Source organism: Bubalus bubalis, chromosome 20, assembly GCF_019923935.1.
Source record: "Bubalus bubalis isolate 160015118507 breed Murrah chromosome 20, NDDB_SH_1, whole genome shotgun sequence".
In the NCBI taxonomy this organism is placed as follows: domain Eukaryota; kingdom Metazoa; phylum Chordata; class Mammalia; order Artiodactyla; family Bovidae; genus Bubalus; species Bubalus bubalis.
Genome location: NC_059176.1, coordinates 14286414 through 14309224, shown reverse-complemented (window position 1 = coordinate 14309224; position 22811 = coordinate 14286414). Strand labels below are relative to the sequence as shown.

The 22811-nt window shown below is 50.8% G+C and overlaps 1 protein-coding gene across 4 annotated transcripts in view; it reads right to left on the bottom strand.

The window, feature by feature from the left end:
- GPR68 (G protein-coupled receptor 68) overlaps positions 1-22811 on the bottom strand; it is a 37492-nt gene that overhangs the window by 5791 nt on the left and 8890 nt on the right. Inside the window, exon 1 of one of the 4 annotated variants that reach the window (XM_025271280.3) lies at positions 21394-22372. The exons of 1 other annotated variant lie outside the window; for it this stretch is intronic. The gene's annotated coding sequence lies outside the window, so the exon portion shown is untranslated. Of the gene's footprint in view, positions 1-63; positions 104-10119; positions 10452-21393; positions 22373-22811 lie in introns of those variants that run through there. 2 more of the 4 variants (XM_006076161.3, XM_044933377.1) reach the window with 2 other exon arrangements.

The window sequence follows — 22811 nt, the reverse complement described above, 5'->3', positions numbered from 1 at the left end:
TGTTGCTACATATACAAATGCATTTGAACAAAAGAGAATAAAAAATTTTTGCTGTAGGCCTACCTTACAGATTGGGCTTCCCTGGTGGCTCAGCTGGTAAAGAATCTGCCTGCAATGCGGGAGACCTGGGTTCAATCCCTGGGTTGGGAAGATCCCCTGGGAAGAAGGCTACCCATTCCAGTAGTCTGGCCTGAAGAATTCCTTGGACTGTAGAGTCCATGCGGTCACAAAGAGTCAGACATGACGACGGAGCGACTTTCACTTTTCCTTTTGGATTAATATAACAAAATGAAAAGCCTGAGCAGTTCTATCGATTTAAGACTCCTGGCTCAGATGAAAAACCTTACTGTCTCTAAATCAACCTTGTTGTTCATAATCATCCTCCCAAGGAGATTTTATAGACATATTTTTTTTTTTTTCCTAATCACCTGCCCCCATGGAATGTTAATATCCTTAGATGTATAGAATATCTGTTTATGCACCATGGCCTTTTGGAGGGTGCCAAATCACTGTATTATTATATCTAAGATTATTTTCACCCCACCCTCTGAGAATGTACGGTCTATATGGCTGCAAATTCCAAGTGAACGGAGTCTGCATTAAGTTGTAGTTTTAGCAGATCAGTCTTGCCCTTTGCTCTCTCTTCACCATACATAGTCAAGCTGGGACTCATGGACCAGGAGGGAAACCCCTGCCACAATTGACAATGTCTCATCACCCTCCCTCCTGTGGGCTCCTAACTGACCCTGTGGGCACTGGAGCCAGGGCTCAGCCTGAAAACTGACAGAGCCTGCTAGGGAGGGTCCCAGAGATATCCCAGCCCAGCAGTTCCAGTCCTGGGGCTCATGGTAAACTTGAGGGGTTCCCCTGAAATCACATGCTCCATCTTGTAAATATTTAAGTATGTGCATTTTTCCTGGAAAAGGGTCCCGTGGCTTTCATGAGTCTCTAAAACAGGTGAGAGATGGGTCCAACCCAAAGCTGCACCCTCTTACCTGGATTCCCTGTGGCTCTCCCCATGGCCAAGCCACCCCCACTCCTGTGCTTAGTCGTGCTTGACTATTTGCAATCCCATGGACTGTAGCCCACCAGGCTTCACTGTTCTTGGGGACTCTCCAGGCAAGAACACTGGAATGGGTTGCCATGCCCTCCTCCAGGGGATCTTCCCAACCCAGGGATCGAACCCAGGTCTCCTGCATTGAAGGTGGATTCTTTACTGTCTGAGCCACCAGGGAAGATCAAGAATACTGGAGTGGGTAGCCTTTCCCTTCTCCAGGGGATCTTCCTGACCCAGGAATAGAACCCAGGTCTCCCGCATTAAAGGCAGATTCTTTACTAGCTGAGCTACGAGGGAAGCCAAATCCCAGCGTTCTCATTTTTCCCTGACCATTATTCCCCAGGGCAGCCACAGTGATCTTTCCAAAATCCAAACCGCATCCTCCTCTTCCTTGTTTAAAACCCACTGAGACAGTTTCACAGCGAGTTATCACACCCCCAGAAAAACCCCCAAACTCCTACAAGGCCCAATGTGACCCGACCCCAGCTCCTCCTACCTTCCTGCCACCAACATGTTGGCCAGCTTTCTGTGCCCTGGTCACCTGGCCTTGCTCCATTTGCTCCAGGAGTGCCGCCCCCTGCCAACCCCTCCCCTCCGCCTCCAGGGCAGGGCTGGTTCCTTTGCCGCCAGTTTGAAGCTTAAACACCACCCCTTTGTGAGGCCCTCCCTGACCATCCCACTGGACTGGCCCCCCCCCTCCCCAGCACCATCACTCCTTCCTATGTGCCGGCTCTGCAGAGTTTCCATCAGTATCTGAGATTTGTTTGTTTACTTGTCTGCTTGTTGCTGATCTGTCTCCTCCATGAGGATGTATTGGGTTGGCTAAAAAGTTCATTTGGTTTTTTCCATAAGATGGTACAAAAACACCCGAATGAACTTTATGGCCAATTCAATAAATTCCAAGAGGGCCGTGTGTACCTTGAACAGTGCCTGGTACATCACAGGCGCTCCTGAGGACTTCTGGAATGAATAAATGGGTGCCACCTCCCCACCTTACAGATGAGGAAACTGAGGTTCAAAAGGGGAAGTGACGAGCCCAAAGCCAGCCTGACGAAGGAAGTATGGGCATTAGAATCCAGGTTTTCTTGTTCTAAGCCCCACCTCCCCACCACAGCCAGTCCCCACCTGGCCTTGGCCCCAAGCTCTCAGTCTCTGAAGATGAGGACTCCGGGAGGGCCCACCTCTCCAACCTTTCCAGGATATAGGCCTGGGTTTCAGTGATGGTGGTGGAGGGAGGTGCTTCTTGGTGCCATTTTCAGTTGTGGTTTAATATACATGACGGGAGCTTCCCTGGTGGCTCAGACAGTAAAGAACCTGTCTGCAATGCAGGAGACCGAGGTTCAATCCCTGGATGGGGAAGATCCCTGGAGAAGCGAATGGCTACCCACTCCAGTATTCTTGCCTGGAGAATTCCATGAACAGAGGAGCCTGGAGGGCTACAGACCATGGGTGGCAAAGAGTTGGACATCACTGAGTGACTAATACTTTCACTTTCATACATAATATAAAATTTACCTTGTTAACATTTTTAATGTACAATTCAGTGGTAATTAAGTACACTTAAACTGTCATGCAACCATAACCACCATCCACCTCCAGAACTTTTTCAGTTTCCCCAGCTGAAAATCTGTTCCCATTAAAAACTAACTCCCCATCCTCCATTCACCCAGGCCATGGCAAATACCAGTCCATGGCAAACACCAGTCCACTGTCTGCCTCTGTGAATTTGACCACTCTAGATACCTTATGTACTTCCCTGGTGGCTCAGACAGTAAGCTGAGTGATATAGCATTTGTCTTTTTGTGTCTTATTTCACTTAGCATCATGTCCTCAAGGTGCATCCATGTTGTAGAATGTTATCAGAAGCTCCTTCCTTTTTAAGGCATAATAATAGTCCATCATACATATATACTGCATTTTATTTTTCCATTTGTCAATGGACATTTGGGCGACTTCTACCTTCTGGCAATCATGAATAGCGCTGCTCTGAACATGTCAGGTCAGGAAGCAACAGTTAGAACTGGACATGGAACGACAGACTGGTTTCAAATAGGAAAAGGAGTACGTCAAGGCTGTATATTGTCACCCTGCTTACTTAACTTCTATGCAGAGTACATCATGAGAAACGCTCGGCTGGAAGAAGCACAAGCTGGAATCAACATTGCCGGGAGAAATATCAATAACCTCAGATATGCAGATGACACCACCCTTATGGCAGAAAGTGAAGAGGAACTAAAAAGCCTCTTGATGAAAGTGAAAGTGGAGAGTGAAAAAGTTGGCTTAAAGCTCAACATTCAGAAAACTAGGATCATGGCATCTGGTCCCATCACTTCATGGCAAATAGATGGGGAAACAGTGGAAACAGTGTCAGACTTTATTTTTGGGGGCTCCAAAATCACAGCAGATGGTGATTGCAGCCATGAAATTAAAAGACGCTTACTCCTTGGAAGGAAAGTTATGACTAACTTAGACAGCATATTGAAAAGCAGATATATTACTTTGCCAACAAAGGTCCATCTAGTCAAGGCTATGGTTTTTCCAGTGGTTATGTATGGATGTGAGAGTTGGACTGTAAAGAAAGCTGAGTGCCGAAGAATTGATGCTTTTGAACTGTGGTACTGGAGAAGACTCTTGAGAGTCCCTTGGATTGCAAGCAGATCCAACCAGTCCATCCTAAAGAAGACCAGTCCTGGGTGTTCATTGGAAGGACTGATGCTAAAGCTGAAATTCCAATACTCTGGCCACCTCATGCGAAGATTTGACTCAATGGAAAAGACTGATGCTGGGAGGGATTGGGGGCAGGAGGAGAAGGGGACCACAGAGGATGAGATGGCTGGATGGCATCACCAACTCGATGCACATGAGTTTGGGTGAGCTCCTGGAGTTGGTGATGGACAGGGAGGCCTGGCGTGCTGCGATTCATGGGGTCGCAAAGAGTCGGCCACGACTGAGCGACTGAACTGAACTAAACATGGGTATACTACTTGAGTCCCTGCTTTCAGTTTTTTTGGGTATAGATCCAGAAGTGGAAACACTGGATCATATGGTAGTTCTATTTTAATTTTTTGAGGAACTGCATTCTGTTTTTCCACAGTGGCTACACCATTTTACATTCCCACCGACAGTGCAGGGATGTTTTCTTGTTTTTTGCTTTTCGTGTTTTGGTTTATATGTTTTCATGGCGAGATTCGGGGTGAAGGGGAAACTGAGGACTGTGACCTCTGAACCTTGCACAGTCCCATGAGTCAAAATTTGGCCTCACTCCTCCTCTTCTTGCCAGCTCTGCTGTCCCTGAATCCCAGGCCCACACCTGAGGGTCCAAATGGTTCATGTGGCTCAAACGTGAGGAAGTCCCTGAGCGGTCCCCAGGGACACCAGCCCGGGACTTCCATGTCTCTGAATTTATCTGAGGTTCTCCACAGTCCACACAAAATTACCCTCAGGAAGATAAAAATTCATTTATCAGCACAGGCTCCCAGGCACCCACAAAAATGGGCAAAAGAAACCAAGTGAAAACACGTCCTGTCTGGTCTCAGGAATTTGTTGAGAGTCACCTGGCTGAAGCCTACTGTTTGCAGGTGGTGAGTGTATGCATGTGTGGGACAGGCTGGGGTGACCATTGATAAGTTCCTATTTCCTAGGACAACAACAAGCAACTTCTGGCAACCAAAGTCAGAAATATTCAAGTCTGCAGAGCAAAGAAGAAACACAGATGATGCTTAAGTGAAAGCACCTCCTATGTCCACTTTGGAGCCAAAAGAGGTTTGGGGGGATTCTAGAGAAGTCGTTCTTAAACTTAGGTGCGCCTGAGTCACCTGGAGGATTTGTTGAAACAGATCAGAGCCCCACCTTCATAGTTCCTGACTCAGTGGGTCAGAGGCAGGGCTCGAGAACCTGCAACCACCCACCAGATGATGCTGGTGCTGCAGGGCCATGGACCACACTCCGAGAAGCAAAGCATCCACAGGTCTAGAGGCTCTGGGGTTTCACTCCTGGCCGAGTGTCATCCATGAGTTCCCAGGTCAAAGGACAGAACAGCTGGAAGGGGAACTTAAGACCCAGCAGAACTTGATGGGCAGAACCAGGATGCAGCCCTTGGGAGGTCAGCAGCCTGACTCAGGCTCTCAAGACAAGTGAGTGCGTCTCTTTGGTACTCACACTTGGTATTTGCCAGATCTCCCACAGTTGACACAGCATTTCACATCTGCCCTCCTGTCCCCCCATTTTAGGGATGAGGAAACTGAGGCCCAGAGGGATACAGTGGCTTGTCCCTGGTACCTCCTGGTTTCATTCCACAAGTATCTCTGGAGCATCAGTTCACGGCCCCAGACTGGACATGGGGGACTTAGAGATAAAGAAGAAGAAATGGCTCCCACCCTCAGGGAGCCTCTGATCTTGAAAGGCAGGAACAAGTCAGCACCACTCAGGGTCATGTGTGGCGGGAGCTGGGGGCATCCCTCCCACTCACATTTAAAGCTGACTTGTTCTTTTCACTACATACACACACACACACACACACACACACACACACACTCTGCACCTCCTCCATGGTTTCGAACCCCCAACAATGATGACTCCCATATGTCCTCCCCACCCCAGGGGGGAAGTCTTACAGAACCAGCTTCCTCCTGCCACACAGGGCATGCTCAGTGAGGCCGCCCTGCTCCCTCTGTTTCCCCTACCAGTCTGTTCGTGGAGGTAGCATCTCCACCTGCCCAGTCTCTTGTGTTGGATGGCTGTGTGGGTTGGTTGATCTTTATCTTCATCCACAGCATCCACTCAATTACTCAGTTCTACTGTTTCCAAATCTTAAATATTTCCCACATCCGTCTCCTACTCTTTAGCTCCCTCCCCAGCGCCCCAGATTGGCTTGGTCAAGGCTTCCTCCCCAGAATCAATGCATGGTCTCCTGTGGGATTCCCTGTCTTCATCTCACCATCGTCAAAGCCATCTTCTAAAACACAAATCTAAGCTAATCACTCCTGCTTCAAAGCCTTCAATGGCTCTCCAATCATCCATCCACTCACCGACTACAGCAGATACTTACTGAGTGTCTATTATATGGAAGGCACCGCACTAGACACTGGCCCCTGGGGTAGCTCACATTGCTTTTAGTCTTATGGGAGACGGGAGAAGAAAAGAGAGGATTAGCTCCTAGGGAGAGTACAAGACATTAAGTTCTGAGTTCATAGGAGGTGACTTAGCCAGAAAAGCCTTTCTAAGCAGCATGATAGTCTAAGTTCAGGAGAAGAGAGAGGGGCAGCCAGGGAAGAAAGGAGTTTCTGCCTGTGGAAACAATACATTCAACAGGCCAAAGGCCAGATAGAGAGAGAGCAAGCACCTGTAAGGAACTGAATGTGAGGAGGGTGTGACCAGAGAGGGGACAACAAGAAGTTACAGAAATGTTACCGAGTCCATACTGGCTCTGCTCGCCGCACGACAGGCCAATAAATTGGAGATGAGGTGTAGAGACAAGGAGGACGACTTTATTCAGAGATCTGGCTGACTGAGAAGATGGCAGACTAATGTCTCTAAACAACCATCTAGTCGGGGCATGGATGCCAGTTTTTTTTTTATAGAACCAGAGAGAGAAGGGCTGAGGAACTCAAGTCAGAAGGCAGAATAGAGAGGGAGAGACAGTAAGAAAGTAAAAAAAAAATGGGTCTTCAGTCTTGCAAAACATCTCCGGGAAGGGGTGTGTCAATCTCTTCTTTCCTGCAGCCTTCACAGGTGGGCAAGGTCAGATTATCTGTGAGCTGCAAAGGCACTCACAGTCAGGCAGAGGGACAGGGTCCTCTGAGGCAGGCCATTATGTATGATGATAATAACAAAAGCAATGAAAAGCAAGTCAAAGAAACAGTTCCATCATGGAGTCAGAATTAGCTTCTCCCTGGAACAGGAACTGCTGACTAATTAGAAGGAGCTGAGGACAGTCAGGGACAAATCTGAGATGTATCTCAGTGCTTGGTCCTCATATTATTTGTTAAAATGGATGGATGCACGGAGAGGTAGGTGGGTTGGGTGGATGGACAGAGGAGTAGGTGGATGAATAAGATGGGTAAGTAGAAGGATAAGGGGGTAGATGGACAGATGGGTGAGTAAATGGGTGGAGAGATGGGTGGGTGCATGGATGGATGGGTAGAGGGTTTTGAGGTCAGGTGCTGGGACGGACGATGGAAATATCATTAACTCATTAACGGAAACAGAAAAGTGAGAGGGAGGAATCATTATGGCCTCCTCTTCAGGCTGTGGCATCTGTTTAAGTGACCTGAGCTGGTTGCAAAGGATCCTGCTTTGTCACCCAGGCCTCAACACAGCCAGCTCTCCCTTCTGCCACTCCCAAAGGAAAGGTACCCCTCCATGGAAATTGCATTTTGCCAGGAGTGTCCCCTCTCTACCTGTACTCCACAGAAAGCCTGCTCCCCAAAATCAAAGGCACAGTGGGTGCATGGTGTTCTGTAAATAGGAACATGTGGCTGGGACAGATGGACCAGGCCATGCTAGGGAAGAGCCCTCCACATGCCAGGAACATTGCTGCACATTCATTCTCTCTCTCACCAGCACCCATTTTCCAGATGAAAAAACTGAGGCTGCTCAAGATTCTAAATCCGTGTGGGGCCCTGCAGAGCTTGCAGGCACGAAAGCCTTTTTTTGTCTCCCTCTTTCTTGTAGGCCAGCCTCCAGCCTCCATGATCTTCCCTTAGGTCCGAAGGGCAGATTTGAACAGTTGCTAATCAAGAGAGGGGCAGCTGAGAAACCACCTGAGGCAAGATTATACGGGAGGAGAGAAGCTCATCAATAGGAGACTGACCACCCGAGATGAAGTTAAGGGAGTGAAGGCAGGAGAAGAAGGGGACAACAGAGGATGAGACGGTTGGAAGGCATCACCGGCTCAATGGACATGAGTTTGAGTAAACTCTGGGAGATGGTGCAGGACAGGAAAGCCTGGCGTGTTGCAGTTCATGGTGTTGCAGAGAGTCGGACACAACTGAGCGACTGAATGAATGAACAATGACAACAGGCCCTGCTCATACCTAATCTTATCAGAGACCTCACCCTTGAAACACTAATGAAAAACCCTTCATCAAATCCTCTGGGGCTGCGACACATAGTTTTTCAAGGTGAGAGCCCCCAGTGACCCTCTTTGGCAGAGTAATACAGTTATCCGTTTGTGTGTTGTGGTAGTCACTCAGTCGTGTCTAACTCTTTGTGACCCCATGGACTGTAGCCCGCCAGGCTCCTCTAACCGTGGGATTTTTCAGGCAAGAATACTGGAGTGGATCGCCATTGCCTTCTCCAGGGGATCTTCCTGTCTCAGGAATCGAACCCAGGTCTCTTGCATTGCAGGCAGATGACTTACTGTCTGAGCCACCAGGGAAGCCCTTTCTCCTTTTCTACTTCATCCAAAACTCTGTCTCCAAGATTCAATTCAGCACCAGTGTATACAGAAGTTGAGCTTTCAGCAATAATTATGTGATGTAAGCCAGGGCTTCCCTGGTGGCTCAGAGGTAAAGAATCCACCTGCAATGCAGGACATGCAGATTCAATCCCTGGGGTGGGAAAATACCCTGGAGGAGGAAATGGCAACCCACTCCAGGATTCTTGCCTGGAAAATGCCATGGACAGAGGAGCCTGGTGGGCTATAGTCCATGGGGTGGCAAAGAGTCGAACTCAGCTTAGCAACTAAACAACAACAACAAATGATGCAAGCCAGGTTTTGAGCTCAGATTGGTCCACGCTTTCCTTTACACCACACTTTCTGATCATCACAGTTGTTACAGAGCAACCACCCCCCACTTCCAGGCTTTGCCAGCCTCCAGTTCCCCCAGATGCCACCAGGAGGCCAACAGGCTTGGGCCTGGGCCAGCTCCACCCCCACCGCCCTCCCCAACCCCCACCGCACCTGGCATGTCAACCATCTTCTCACCACTCAAGGAAAAGAACCTACTGTGTGACCAAGGCTTGGATCCCCAAGGTGGAGGAGGGGATTGGGACAAAGAATCAAAACACAGAGCCGCTGTGTCTGCCTCATGTTACCATTCAGCTAAGAAACTGAGGGGCTTCCCTGGTGGCTCAGTGGTTAAAAACAAAAAAACCCCGCCTGCCAATGTAGGTTCGATTCCTGGGTAGGGAAGAGTCCCTGGAGAAGGAAATGGCACCCCACTCCAGTATTCTTGCCTGGGAAATCCCACGGACAGAGGAACCTGGCGGGCTACAGTCCATGGGGTTGCAAAAGAATCAAATACCTCTTAGTGACTAAAGAACAACAAGAAACTGAGACACTACGTGTGAAGCAACCCAACACCTAAGAGCAAACCTTCAGACAAATGCCCATCAGCATAGAGGCCTCCAAGGACTTGAACATCCAAGAACAGTTAAATCCCCAAAGGCAGGAAGGGCCTCTGACTCGAGCTGGGAGCCCCATGCGCGTTCCAGGCCAAAAGTGCTGAGCTGGTGCCTAAACAGCGGTCGAATCTGTCACCCGTCTCTTCTGAGTGGTGGCTTGATGGCACACACACAGTCACTCATGGGCTGGGCAGCTCTGCTCAGGGACCCACCAGCACAGCGAGCTGGGGGATTTCCTGCATGCCCAGCTTCCCTTCCCTTTGGCTGGTCAAACTTCCACACGCTTTAAACACTTCCTAAAAGTGCCCTTTTCAGAGGTCGTTGAAGTCTCCTTCTGGGACAGGAGTAGAATCAGACTGCATTTTCCCCTTAGTCCCCAGCTTTTCCCTAAATAGCCTCACTCCAGCAAAAGCAAGGAGACAACCTCACTTCTAAAGCCCTCGTCACTGTTTCAACATTCAATTCCATCGGGAGCTCACAAAGGCACAGTGAGTCGGTGGGGCTGGCGCTGTGAACCTATTTCACAGAACCTGAAGCCCAGAGAGGCTAACCTAGTTGCTCACATCCATACAGTAAGTTGGGTGGATCTGAATCCAGAGCCCAGACCACTGGGCACCAACCCGCTGCCTTTGAGCTATTTCCATCATAAATCACAGCAAGGAATGCACTTGACACATAGAGACACCAGAGACACATGGACCCAGAGCAGTACTTACCTTATCACTTGTGATGCACTCGGATCATTTCTACTCTATTTTGTTTTTCTAAGGGTCGTAAGCTGATAAATCGATTTCCTGACCTGCTCTTCTGTCAGGATCCCACCCCTGTCTGCCCAGGCTCCAGACCCCAGGAAGGGGACGGTTTCGCTGCTGCCAGGTGGGGAGGAGCAGACAGCGAGGCAGGGAGCCGCAGCCTCGGGAGATCTGGGTCCTCTCAGACTCTGCGGTCCCGCCGGAGCCTAGCGGTCAAATCTCCACCAGCCGGCTTCCTCCGGCGCTTGCTGAGGAAGGACCCCGCAGCCAGGACCCAAGCTCCCCCTCCAGCGATTTCCCGAAGGCCACGCCCCCGACAGGCCACGCCCCCTAGCTCAGTCTCGAAAATCCCAGCGGGAGGCTCTGCCCATTCCCGAGCTGAGGCAGGATCATGTGAACTCAGAGCTGGTGTCAGGCTGGGTGGCTGTGAGGAAAGCTCGCCCACCACAGGATGAAGGCGGCGGGACAGGCGCCCTGAGCCTGCCTTCCATACACCCCAGACATAGTGGGCGACCTTGCCGAGAATGCTAAAGCCTCCATTAGGGGCAGGGACCCCAAGGACTTGGGGGGATTCAGGAGGAGCCCGGTGTGCTAATTGTACCCACCTTTGAGCACCTGCAAGACACCAGGAGATTCAGGATGCTGAACCCCTGAGCCAGAGGTCTTGACTTGAGCCAGACAGGCTGACGCTCAGATAACTAGAAAGTATCACAGACCTACCTTCCAACGCAGGAGACTGGGGTTCAATCCCTGGGTTGGGAAGATCCCTTGGAGGAGGAAATGGCAACCCACTCCAGTATTCTTGCCCGGAAAATCCCATGGACAGAGGAGCCTGGTGGGCTACAGTCCATGGGGTCGCAAAGAGTCGGACAGGACGGAACGATGAAACAACCACCACAGACACAAGAGAGAGAGGACAGCAGACACGGCGGAGGAAGCTGACTGTTTCCACTCCACCCCCAGGCTGTCACCCTACAGTAGCCAGCATCTGGGTCAGTGGGGCACAACTACATGAGCAAAAAACTGGGCAGCTTATAACAAATAACACCACTGCCCGGGCCCCACCCCAGATGAATTAAATCATATTTTCTGGAGGTGAGGTACCAGCCTCAGTGTTTTTAAAAGCTCTCTGGGTGGTTCCAGGGGACAGTCAGGAGGAGAAGCACTGAGGTGGGAGCAAGGGGGGTGGGGGAGGGGTGGGTAACTTGTTCTGCAGATCAACAGAAGGAGGGCATTGGAGGAAGCCTCTGGGTTGTGAGTAAGGTGGATATCAATGTTTTGTTTTTGATATTTATTTATTTGGCTGTGCTAGGCTTCCCTGGTGGCTCAGATGGTAAAGAATCTACCTGCAGTGCAGGAGACCAGGGTTCGATCCCTGGGTCGGGAAGATCCCTGGAGAAGGGAATGGCTACTCACTCCAGTATTCTTGCCTGGAGAATTCCACGGACAGAGGAGCCTGGCGGGCTACAGTCCATGGGGTCCCAAAGAGTCTGACACGACTAAGCAACTAGCACTTCACTTCAGATCTTAGCTGCAGCATTCAAGATCTTCAGTCTTCATGGTGGCATGTGGGATATTTAGTTGTGGCATGCAGAATCCAGTGCCCTGACTAGGGATTGAACCCGGGCCCTGACTCACTGGAAAAGACCCTGATGCTTGGAAAGATTGAGGGCAGGAGGAAAAGGGGACGACAGAGGATGAGATGGTTGGATGGCATCACCGACTCAATGGACATGAGTTTGAGCAGACTTCGGGAGATTAGTGAAGGACAGGGAAGTCTGCAGGTGTGCTGCAGTCCATGGGATCACAAAGAGTTGGACATGACTTAGCAACTGAAAAACAACCCTGCATTGAGGGCCCAGAGTTTTATCTACTGGACCACCAGGGAAGTCTCGAACATTCATGTTTTTAAACAGCGTGGCCCTGAGCAGGGAGCAAGCATGGGGCTCTGGCTTCATGGGGTCTTCTGGCTCTCAAGACCATTTCCTGAACTCCCTCAGCCCAGCAGAGCTAACAGGATCCATGGAGGTGACCTAGCCCAGTCTCTTCCCTTTACAGATGGGGAAACTCAGGCCCAAAGGGGCAAAGGCTCTAGATACGTCTTACTAAGTGATAGAGCCATGATTCTCCGAATGGTCTGCTGTGCTGTTTCAGTTTAACCTCCTCTCTCCATGGTGTCTCCTTGGAAGCTGATTGCAAGAACATTGCTGGAGCCAGAAAACCAATGTCCACTATGGGTGGGGGGCGTCGGGGGGCACTGAGGATGTGCATTCTCTATTTTGTTGGGTGATTTGTGATTTCATCTTCTCTAGGAAGTGAACTGGTACAGTCCTGCTGGGAGGCTGTACTGGTAGGGGGCCCAGCAAAAATGCCCCTCAGTGGGGCCTGGGCCTCCAAGCAAATGCTCCTCCTCTGTCCAGTACAGCAGAAGCCTTGTCACAGAGCAGCAGTGTGTGTGGACACAGAGTGGAGAAGTCTGTGGGCTCTTCCTGATGCCGTATGAAAGGACAGGTGGGGAAGGAGTGCAGGATTGACCTAAGGGTGAAAGTCTGGCTGCCCCCAGGGCACACCCAGCAAAGAGAGCACCCCTGACTCTTTACAGGGTGGCCCAGCCTAACAGGATGCACACACACAGGCTGTCTATACCATCAGCATCCATACCTGCAGGACCACTGATGGCAGTGGGTACCCCGCTTTTGCCAGGGACCCCCCCCACCTCCCTTCCTATTGGGCCTTTGGAACTGCAGATGGAGAGATGACACTGACTTCAGATCAGGGAGCCCAGATCCTCTGTGAAATGGCCGCTCAGGAAGACAAAAAAGAACCTGTGTGTATTCTACTTTGGTGCTGATGTTTTTTAAATATAAAACAGGAAGGAAGGACTAGAAACCACAATGACATCAAGCACCAAGCAGTGGCCTGATGCATCCTACAGACTCCATTGTAACCTCAGTCCCCCTGCAACTTCTCCAAGTAAACCTACAACCAAGTAAATGCAGTGAGCTTGTGATTAAAATATAACCTCAGGAGAAGACCACCTCTCCCCATTCAGACTTCTCTCCTTAAGCCCAAAGTGGGCAGAATGTCAGAGCTGCCACTGATGAGAGGCAGGCATCTGGTGAGGGGTGAGAATGCCTGAGTCCTCTGGGATGCTAGGGCTGCCTCTGTGGCTCTTTCCTGCCTAGAAAGACATAAGGGCCGAAATTGGGCCTGTCACCTGGAATCATTTGCTCATTCTGCTCTTCCAGCCCCATGAGAGCAATCATGAAGCACTGTAGACCCACTGGGATGACAGCCCTGGAAACCTGGATGAGCCCCGTGCTGTGCTGTGCTTAGTCGCTCAGTCGTGTTTGACTCTTTGTGACCCCAGGGATTGTAGCCCGCCAGGCTCCTCTGTCCATGGGGATTCTCCAGGCAAGAATACTGGAGTGGGTTGTCATGCCCTCCTCCAAGGGATCTTCCCAAGCCAGGGATCAAGCCCAGGTTTCCCGCATTGCAGATGGATTCTTTACCATCTGAGTCACCAGGGATACCCAGGATAAGCCCTGGGCATCCCTATTGTGTCCTCAGCATAAACACCTGCTTCATGAACCTAGAGGCTTGGAAGGGCTTGTGGACTTTCCTGGGCTGCTCTAGAGGTCACCAAGAGGGCCACAGGGCCCCAGACCACAAGGCCTTTGGGCATCTACTGCCGACCCCCTAGAGGTCCAGACAGCTGGGGAGTCATCAGAGGGAGGGTTCTGGAGTGGGCCCTGAGCTGGTGACAGAATGCAAGTTCCTCCAGCACATGACAGTCACACAGTGCCAGGGTCCAGCCCCGGTGGATCCAGGGAATTCGAAGCGGGGATGGTGTCGGTGAGGACCAGGAAACAATTGCTTAATTAAACGTTAATTAAGGATATAAAGAGTAATAGAATAAGGATAGCTCAGTGAGAAAATTTAGTGGAGAAAAGAGGCTGAATAATTCAGGCAGAAGGTGAGAGATAATGGGGGAAGGGGTCAAGTCATGAAGTAAGCCAGGCTTTCTTCCTGTAAACTTATCATATGCAAAAGTTTAGGTGATTTGCATCATCTTCTGGCCCGGAGGCCTGTTAACATTTTAAGACCCTTTCTTCAGAAAACTTATTTTTCTCTAAAGGTGATTAGTCAGGCGCCACCCTCCAAAAACATTAGATAAAGTTGCATTCCTACAGGGCAAAAGTGTGGTGGGCTATAACAAGAAAAAAAACTAACTCAAGGGTCCAAGGTTACAAACATTAAAGCTACTACTTACATTCCTATACACCAATTATATTAATCAATACACTGCCAGGGACACAATAGGTAAGGGATATGGAAACTTAGCAGCAAACATTGGCCCAACAAGTGAAAAACCCTTCACCAATACAATTTCTAAACAATCTTTTAACTGCTCAAAAGAATCTGTATTTAGACAGTTTAGAACATCTCATGCCTCTCACGGTTGGGAGGCTCTGAACAGTCACATGTGGCCAGAAGAACCTATTCAGGAGAGAGATGGTGGTGGGGGACAGCCCCCGTAAAGTCAGAGGTGTAGGTGAGAACACAAAGCAGTAAAGTAGACAGACTCTGGTTTTGGGGGGTTGATGCTCGAGAATTTCCAGGGGGACTCCTGAGGCTCCATCCTGCCTTTGCGTATGCCGAGCCTCCTTCCTCATGATCTTTGCCATGGGCGGAGTTCCTCACGCTGGCTCCCGGCAACACGGAGCAGTTAAGAATAGAAACTCTGGGCCAGACTGTGGAGGTTAAGTCCCCGTGCTGCTACTGTCTGACTATGTGACCTTGAGAAACTCTATTCCTGGATGACCAGCTGGCACTTGTGAGAATCAAAGATGAGGTCCAGCAAGTGCCTGGCACTTAGTAGGTCAATGGTAGTGAGGATGCAGTGATGATGAGAATGGTGGTGGTGATGGCGATGGCCCCACTCCCTCGAGCTGGAAGGTCCTGCCCCTCCATCTGAGTCTCTCTAGAGAGGGTGAAGGATGGGCAGGCCAGCCTGGTAGGATGCTTGTCATAATGTGTACCGTATTCCCCACAGGTACCCTACTGATATGGGGCTAGTTGGGGTGAAGGTCTTGGAGGCTCCCCAAGGGCTCCAAAAAACAGAAGAACTCTCTATCATGAGATATCTGCTGTTTGACTGCAGGGATGACTTGTGCACTGAAAACTGGTCTTGGCCTTCCCAGCCTCACACTGCAGCACACACCTACATCAGAGGAGCTGATGCAAGGCTTCACACTGCTGCAAGTTCCAAGTGGCCAGGTATGAATTAGGATGGCTTCAAGGACCAAGAGAAGGACAAGGAGAGAACCTCCCGTAGTGCCTGGCTCTGCTGCCCTCCCTCATGGGGTCAGAAAAGAGGCGGGAGCAACTCAGGATCAGGGAGCACAGGAAGTGCCATTTTGGGAGCACGTGCTGAGTGCCTTCCAAATGTCTCCCGTTTTAAGCTTCACCTCAACTCTCTTCGATAGGCAAGGCAACTGAGACTCAGAGGGGGCCAGCATCTTGCCCAGGGTCACACAGCAGGCTAAACACAGAGTGGTTTGACTCCAAAGACAGGGCTCTAGACTAGCTTCCTGTTGCTGCTGAAACAAATTACCACAAACTTAGCTTAAGACAACACACGTTTCTTACAGTCTGGTGGTCAAAAGTGGGTCTTAAAAAAAATAAAGAGGGCTTCCCTGTTGGCTCAGTGGTGAAGAATCTGCCTGCAGGAGACATCAGTTTGATCCCTAGTCTGGGAGAATCCCACATATCTTGGAGCCACTAAGCCCATGAGCCACAGCTACTAAACTCTAGAGCCCAGGAGCCACAACTACTGAAGCCCGAGCACTCTAGAGCCCATGCTCTGCAACAAGAGAAGCTACTGCAATAAGAAGCCCCCACACCACAACTGGAGAGTGGCCCACACAGCAACTGAAGACCCAGCACAGCCAAAAAGACATAAATAAAATTATTCAAAAAATAAAAAAAGTTGGGACTTTCCTGGTGGTCCAGTGGTCCATTTTCCAAGACTTCGTGCTTGGAAAATGCAGGGGAACTAAGGTCCCACATATTGCGAGATGTGGTCAAAAAAAAAAAAAAAAAAAAAGTGGGTCTCGCTGGGCTAAAATCCAAGTGTCAGCAGGCCTGCCTTTCTCCTGGAGGGTATGGGGGAAAACCCACTTCCTTGCCTTTTCCAGCTTCTAAAGGCTTCTGGCATCCCTTGGCCTGTGCCCCCTTCCGCTTTCAAAGCCAGCAGTGGCAGGCTGAGTCCACTGTCATCGCACCACACTGACCTCTGCTCCCATCTTCACATCTCCTTCTCTGCCCCCCCAGCCCCCTCTTCCTATTAAGGACCCTGTGATCGCACTGGGCCCACCTAGATAATCCAGGAAAATCTCCCTATCTGAAGGTCAGCTGATTAGCAACCTTAACTCCACCTGCTGCCTTAATGTCCTTTTACCATGTAAAGTAACATATTCACGGACTTCAGGGACCAGGAACTGAACATCATTTGGGGGCCATTATTCTGTCTACAACAACCCCCATGTTGTACCTAAGGCCCTGTGAGCAGCACTTCTCAAATGTCACTAAGTCTCGTCTGACTCTTTGTGACTCCATGAACTGTAGCCCACCAGGCTCCTCTGTCCATGGGGTTTCCCAGCCAAGAATACTGGAGTGGGTTGCCATTTCCTGCTGTAGGGGATCTTCCCCACCTGCATTGGCAAGCAGGTTCTTTACCACTGAGCCACCAGGGAAGCCCCCCTGACCCCGCCCCAAGAAGCTGCACTTTGAGCAATTCCCTTGGGTTTTCCTGACACACACCAATTTGAGAACCGCTGTTTTAAGGGTGACTCAAATGCCACTTCCTCCACACAGCCCTCCCTGACACCCACGGGATGAGCAAACCTCCATCCCCATCCCATCCCACGGCATTAACCAGAGCCTTCCTTGGGTTCTTTTCATCCCTCCCTGGCCAGCTTGCCCTTTGGAGTGGAGATGCCTGGGTGTTTGATCACTCTGGCTGCCAGGGAGCTAGGACCAGAGCTCCTCATACAGACAGAAGGTGGCCTGTGAGATCTGAATGATAAATGGACACGGGACAAGGGCACTGGTGTGGGTGGTTACGTGCTCTGAACTTACCACAACGTGCAAGGCACTGCTTCCATAAGGTGCCTTGATAACGCCGCACAGCAACCCTGTTAGGAAATTATTACTATCCCACTGAAGAGACCTAGGATCACCCGGCTGGCAATGGGCAGCGCTGGGATTCAAGTCAAGGTTTGAATTAATTGTATTTTAATAATTCCCCAGGCAGTGCATGGGAATTTGTATGACTATGTCTTATGCCCATCTCTCCCTCCAGACAGCAAGCTCCGTGAAAAGGGAGGAGCTGGGTCTATTTTGTTTTCTATCGGAGAGGAGATGGTTTGGTCCAAAATAAAGAAAAGAAAGTGAAGTTGCTCAGCTGTGTCCAACTCTTTGCTACTCCACGGTCTGTAGCCTACCAGGCTCCTCCATCCATGGGATTTTCCAGGTGAGAATACCTGAGTGGGTAGCCACTTCCTTCTCCAGGGGATCTTCCCAACCCAGGGATTGAGCCCGGGTCTCCGCATTGTAGGCAGATGCTTTACTGTCTGAGCCACCAGGGAAGTCCAAAAGGCAGAACAAAAATGTGTTGAACGTTTGAATGAATCTAAACTCCGTTTCTTTCTGCAGTCCGCCTGGAAGACCAGCGTGGCTAAAATTGAAGTTAGGAGCTAGCAAACTGGGGAAGGCAGTCAGGATATGGGATGGGGCAGCAGGAAGGTTGGTTTTGACTCCTGGGGCGTGTGCGTGGGTTGGTGTGTGAAATGCATTACAACAGAAACCCGAAAGACAGACTCTGGTCTCTCTTTGGAGAATCTGTGGTCTGTCTGAGAAGGTTTGAGCTGTCTGGGCCATCCTTCCCGTTCTGAGGCCAGAGCACAAACCACAGGCCACAAGGTTGCCATGACAACCCTCCCCGCACCTGCCTCTCCCACCAGCTTCCTGCCTTTAGCCCCAGAGTGCTCCAACCCATCAATTAATAACCTAATAATGTCTGACAACAATCACTCCAAACACCCAGGCAGCAACCCTCTTGAGAAACAGACTTCTCTAGAGAGCAAGAGCTACAAAGATGCTCCTTACAGTCAGCCAGAGCCACCTGCTAAAATCTAGTTTTCTGAATTCAAATGACTCTCTCTCTGGCTTCTTCCTCTTGTTTTAAGGGCATGGGGTTGGCACAGCTGATGACTGAAGCCTCAGAGGTTCCAGGGAAACAGACTCTAGAGAAGCTGCCATGCAGCATGCCTGCTCCCTCAGCCCAGAATCAGATCCAGAGAAACTGAACCTGACCAAATGGGCTCTGGGATAAGGCCCTAGCCATGGATGGTTGTATCCCTGCTGGTCTTCTCCTAGGAGAAGCCTATGTCTTCTGCAAAGATTAATTAATTTGTCACCATGGCACTCAGAAAAAACAACAAAACAAAGGAAAGACTTTCAAGTTGTGGTAGACTCAAGACGGTTAGAAATTATGTGATATTCTTCTTATGGAGAGATATGTCAGTCCCCTCCCCTTGAATCTAGGTGGGCTCTGTGACTAGTGACCAATAAAATGATCCAGAAGCCACACTGTATCAGCTTCTGAGTTCAAGTCTAAAGAGACTGGGGGCTCCCTCTTCCTGTCTCTTGGGATAGTAGCTCTTGAAACCTAGGTGCCATGCTGTGAGAAAGCCCAAGTAGGCTCAGAGAGGCCCACTGAGAGGAACCTAGACCCTGGGCAACAGACCCAGCTGACAGCCAGGATCAACTAGTTTACCATACAAGTGTGTGATTTTTGGAAGAAGACCCTCTATCCCCAGCTGGGCCATCTCAGCTGATGTTGCAAAGAGTAGAGATAAGCTATACCCACCAAGCTGTGACCAAATTGCAGATTCGTGAGCAAAACAGGTGAGTTATTTTAAGCCACTATCTTTTGAAGTGGTTTTTGATGTAACAAAACATCAATGGAACACGTCTTTTTTTTCCCCCTGCAAATCATGAAAGGGCTTTTTAGTGTGTGAGGTGGGCATAATAATCTCCATTTTTCCCATTAGATACTAAGGCTCAGTTTGCCAACAGAGGTCCTATAGTCAAAGCTGTGGTTTTTCCAGTAGTCATGTACGGATGTGAGCGTTGGACCATAAAGAAGGCTGAGGAGAAACTGATGCTTTTGAACTGTGGTGCTGGAGAAGACTCTTGAGTGTCCCTTGGACAGCAAGGAGATCAAACCAGTCGATCCTAAAGGAAATCAACCCTGAATATTCACTGGAAGGACTGATGCTGAAGCTGAAGCTCCAATAGTCTGGCCACCTGATGCAAAGAGCTGACTCAGGGAAAGACTGAGGTGAAAAGACCCTGATGCTGTGAAAGACTTAGGGCAGGAGGAGAAGGGGACGACAGAAGATGAGATGGTTGGACGGCATCACCAACTCGATGTACATGAGTTTCAGTGAGCTGTAGGAGATGGTGAAGGACAGGGAAGCCTGGTGTGCTGCAGTGCATGGGGCTGCAAAGAGTCGGACACGACTGAGAGACTGAACAACAACACTAAGGCTCAGAGAGCCAAGGTATCTTGTTTGAGACCAGCCCGATAGGAAGGATGAAACTGTTTTCCACTCTTTATTTGCTGTTAGATGAGTCTTCTTTCTCTACAATGTGTGCTGTACCCAGAAGGGTGCAATATAATAGTAATAACAAGAATACTCAGAGTATACAAGAATACTTCCTAGTGGTCCAGTGGTTAAGAATCTACCTTCCAATCAATGCAGGGGATATGGGTTTGACTCTTGGTCAGGGAATTAAGATCCCACATGCTGCAACTATTGAGCCGGTGCATGCTAGAGTCCACGCACCACAACCAGAGAGAAACCTGCATGCCCCAAGGAAGATCTCAAGGGCCACAACTAAGACCTGATGCAGCCAAATAAATAAATAAATATTTAAAAAGAAGAAGAAGAAGAATACTCAGAGCTAACATTTAGGGAGGACTGCAAAGCTTTCAAGGCAGGATCCTTACCTGCATGATCTCATGCTCTAGGAAGGATACTCTATTATCGTACCCATTTCACAGATGGTGCTACTGAGGCTTAAAAGGAGGGTATGTGACTTGTCCAAGGTAAGAGCTCTAAGTGGAAGAGCCCAGATTTGAACTCACAATGTCTCGTTCTGAAACTAGGCTCTTGTGGGCAGATAATTCTCATCTGTACAGTCTAAAGCATCCACACTGCTCCAGCCCTGCTTCCTCTGTTAGGCTCAGGAATTCTCTTCTCTCCTTCCTTCTTCTGGAAACTCATGTGCGTTGGTGAGCGTGGGGGGTGAAGCCAAACCCTAACCATATCATCTCAGCTTTGCAGAATTTTAAACCATTCCCGTATCTTTTTTTGTCCTCACAACCCTTCTGTGAAGTGGCAGCTAGTAGTCATCTCCAGTTTACAGAGGCCCAGCCACAGCAAGTGACCTTCCCAAAGCCACACAGCCTCTGGCTCCAAGTCAGTGCTCTCTCCTCGGTCCACCGCTAAACCCCAGAGAGCCTTCCCGCGCACTGCGCGGTTCTCCAGCTCCAGGACTAACTGGGCCGGCTTCATTGCAGACCGGGGCCCAGGTCAACCAGCCACCTGGCATTTATTCGGCCAATCGCGGGAAGGTTTTCCCCTTCCTCGGTGGCAGGGGGGCTTATTCTGGCCCCTGTAATCCCGCCCTATGCTTGATGGAGCTGCCCATCGCGGAAGAGGAACCGCGCGTAGATTTGGGGCAAGGCAAGGAAAGCCTTTGTGAATCACCTGTGCCTTCCAGCTCTAGAAGGAAAAGGGTTAGCTGTCTGACTTTTTTTTTCGGGGGGAGGGGGAGGCGGCCGGGGAGGGCGGTAATTACCAGGTGGCCACGGAGCTAGCCCAGGGAGTGGCGGCAACCGCAGGCGGAGATATCCTGCCCGGCAGCCTCGCAGCTGCCGCGCCTGCCCGCCGCCGTCACGCACCCGCCGGGCCCCCGCTCTTGGGCTCCCCGCGCACACTTGGGGCCCGGTTGCCCCCCACCCTCTCCGCGCGCTCGCGGGCCGCGCGGGGGGCGGCGCGGAGCTGGATGCCGGGAAACCTGGGCGGCCGCTGCCCGCACGCGAGCCGGCGACCCCACCGCGGTGGCGAGGAGAGGAAGGGCTCCTGGGATGGGGGCACGTACCTGCGCTGCGAGAGGCCGGGGGGCAGTCACCCGCGTCCCTCTTACAGTCGGCGCGCCGCCAGCGGGGTGGACACTGCGTCGGCGGCTGCTGATGGGGGTGGTCGCGGGAAGCCGGCGTCCTGCTTCCCGGCCAGACTCTCCTCCTCCTCGAATTTGGAGCCACAGCGTGCCCCTATGCCCCTCCCCCAGCCCCTCCTCTCGCCCCCGTCGGGCACACCCAGCCTGACCCCAGCTCCCTGCCTTTCTCTGCGACCACAGGCTTGGCGCCGGCCGGGAAGAGCCGCGGTCGGTCGCGCAGACCCGTCCTGGAGGCTCAGCTCTCTCCCGCCCTCACTATCCTGCCCCCGGGGACAGCCTCCCGAGCGGCTAGCGGGGGGCTCACCCACCCTGGGCCCGGCTGTAAAAGCTCGAGGGTTCTTCTCCAGCCACATCAGGAATCCCTAGGTAAGGAGAGTCCCTGAAACGACCTTTCTGTGCTGTTCACCTCTGTGTCCCCAGCACCATGACATCAGTAGCCATCCAGTAGATTCAGGGTCCCCTGGCTGTCAAGGCCTCTCTCCACCGCGCAGGGACCTCAGAAATGAGGCCCAGATAGAGGGGTCGATGGGTTGGGGGCGGTCTGCCCTTAGGTTTGCTGTCTGGTGGATCCCTACACTGGTGCCTTAGACCGCCTGAGTGTGCCTGCAGGAGGGGTGGCCAGGGACAGCTCAGAGGACCTCCTATTGGTTTTGTTGAGAATGCAAGGAGGTTTCAGGGCCCTTTGCCCTACAAGCTTCCAGACAAAAACATTAATAGTCATAACTCTGGGCTTTTGAGTATTAATACTTACTGGGTGCCAACACCGCTGTAAATACTTAAATGCATGAACTCATTGGATTCTCACTGCTCTATGAGATAGATACTCTTATTTATTCTTATTATCCCCATTTTTGGAGAAGGAAATGGCAACCCACTCCAGTGTTCTTGCCTGGAGAATCCCAGGGATGGCGGAGACTGGTGGGCTGCCATCTATGGGGTCGCACAGAGTCGGACACGACCGAAATGACTTAGCAGCAACAGCAGCAGCAGCATCCCCATTTTATGCATAGGGAAATGAGGCACAGAGAGGTCAAATAACCTGCCAAAGGTCACTCAGTCAGTTCAGTCCCTCAGTCGTGTCCTACTCTTTGCGACCCCATGGACTGCAGCACGCCAGGCTTCCCTGTCCATCACTAACTCCCAGAGCTTGCTCAAACTCATGTCCATTGAGTCGGTGGTACCATCCAACCATCTCATCCTCTGTTGTCCCCTTCTCCTCCTGCCTTCAATCTTGCCCAGCATCAGGGTCTTTTCCAATGAGTCAGCTCTTCACCTCAGGTGGCCAAAGTATTGGAGCTTCAGCATCAGTCCTTCCAATAAATATTCAGGACTGATTTCCT